Below are 2,166 nucleotides of genomic sequence, written 5' to 3'. Positions count from 1 at the left end.
TCCTTCCGAATTACCAGGGTCCGAATATTCTTCTCCCCCTGATGATTCTGCCTCGGATGAAGTGTATCTGTCTTGCGACTGTGTGTGGTCTCTGTATGTGGGTGTTTTGCTCCAGCGAAATATGTTGCCCGTCTTGAAATCCCTCATGTCTCTTGCAAATTTGCTTTTCTTTCTATCAATAATTTTTTGTTCGTAGGGTTCCAGTTCTTTCTTGATCTTTTCAAAAGTTTGTTGGAATTTAGTGTTGGTTTCCCATTCTTCAAGGCTTTTGCCTAAGTCTTCTATTTCTTTTTCACATGCATTAAGTACTAAGTGATTGTGTTTGATTAGGACAGCCATGAGGTCTTGGGAGCATTTCAGAAGTACAGCTTCCCATTCTGTTGTTAGACTATCCGTAGTTAGTTGAAAGGTCGGAAAGATCTTAGGTCTTAAGCCTCTAGGTGTAATTTTATTTTTAACATAACTTTCCAAAGTTTTAACATCCCATGAGGAGCGCATTCTTTTCTGCAGACAAGATCTTAATTTGTTAAGTTCTGAGTCCCACCCTAGGTTGCCTGAGGATAAATCTGTTCCACTATTGAAAATATCTTCCACACTTTGTAATGAGACGTGTCTACTGCTTAGTTCGTTGCGAAGGCTAAAAGAAGCCATGCTTGAACTATTAGTGGATAGCTGACTTAATGTCAAAAAGATTAAACTGAGAGGAGTAATGATTTTTTGGAATGGAATGTTGTAATAAATTTATAAATAATATGCGTTCTTATAAGGGTATGTGTGATAAATGGGTGTACCGTAACAATAATATGCCAGAATTCGGCTTAGAGGGACATAAATGTCCTGTCCGTGCTGGAACCTGAAGCTGAAGATTCAATCAGCATACATGATCAGGAAAAGGTCAGTTTGGTGCCGCACAGGACCCTAAAAATTTTTTCTTTGTAATGGGCTCTTATGAAATTTGTCCCTTATGAACCAACAGTGCATATACATACGAAATGCCTGTATAGGTCTTTAAGGAATTACTGTTGTTGGTGGTGCACCCAGAGTCAATAGTACATATCAAAGTTACAAAGAAAAAAGAGAGACTCTGTGTTGGGGCACGCTTGAAAAACTAAAACTTAACTTTTAATTATAGTATGATAAAATTATGGTACACAATTGAACACACATATAATATATAGTATTTAGGGAGAAAAAATAATGATTCTCACTTGCAAATTAATAATTAAGGAGTAGCAGTTCTCCAAGTAATATTGCTATTTAAGGTGACAGTGACACCTAAGATGAAAATATTGAGAATTTAATTTCAGCATACCAGAAAATTCTTCCAATGCCTATTTATAATGGTATGTCCTGGTAATGATTAATCTGCTATTTCAAAATTTTTTTATTCAATAATTGCAATATGCGAAAGGGCTCTAGACGAGTATATGATCAAGAAGAGAATTTCATGAGAAGAAGGAAAATTAGATATGAAAAAGGTAATGGTCAAAGGTTGCTCCAATACTTCTGCTTTTCACATGAATACAGAGGTGTTTGTTACTGCACCTAATATTCCCTGGAAGTCTCCTATCCAGGTACTAATCAGGCTATTCACTGCTTAGCTTCCAAGATCAGGCGAGATTGGGCGTAGCCAGTGAGATGTGGCAGTAATATCCCATAGATTGTGAATGAGAGAGTGTATGGTTATTGGCATATACCAGATAGAGTACTTCTGCTGTCCATTATTGCGCACAGTTTCTCTGTTACTTTTAGCATTGCAGGGGAGTTATATAACTGGCGTCAGGATGAGAGAGTACTGAAAAAGTAAGATATAGGAAAATTATAGGTTCAGAGCCCGTCTTCTGCTGTCCACTGTCATATAATTTAATATAGCGGACAGTGGATGAGAGAGGCGGGTTATCTGAGCCTATTGAATAATGGTGTGAAATTACACAGATATCTTAAGGTTTCTTATGATAGTGCATGATCCAATTACATATTCTTAATCCTAATAGTAGTGGGCAAGAAATTTTCGCTATTTGGCGATGCCCCTAGAATATTGCAAAAGAAGGCCGAAGCCAGCTATTTGAGATATCTCAAAACACACGTATTAGTATGAAATTCTATCTCACTAATTACGGTATGTGAGAGAAAAGAGACATCAAAGGAGCGTTCAATTTCTTTACA

General features: G+C 37.0%; 1 pseudogene; it reads right to left on the bottom strand.

The window, feature by feature from the left end:
• Positions 1 to 1,533: 1,533 nt before the first annotated feature.
• On the bottom strand, positions 1,534 to 1,652 carry LOC134896584 (5S ribosomal RNA; annotated as a pseudogene).
• Between the last annotated feature and the right edge of the window lie 514 nt (positions 1,653 to 2,166).

This window comes from Pseudophryne corroboree, chromosome 3 (genome assembly GCF_028390025.1).
Source record: "Pseudophryne corroboree isolate aPseCor3 chromosome 3, aPseCor3.hap2, whole genome shotgun sequence".
NCBI lineage: Eukaryota > Metazoa > Chordata > Amphibia > Anura > Myobatrachidae > Pseudophryne > Pseudophryne corroboree.
Note: the sequence above shows the minus strand (reverse complement) of the source record. Positions and strands in the feature narration are given on the sequence as shown.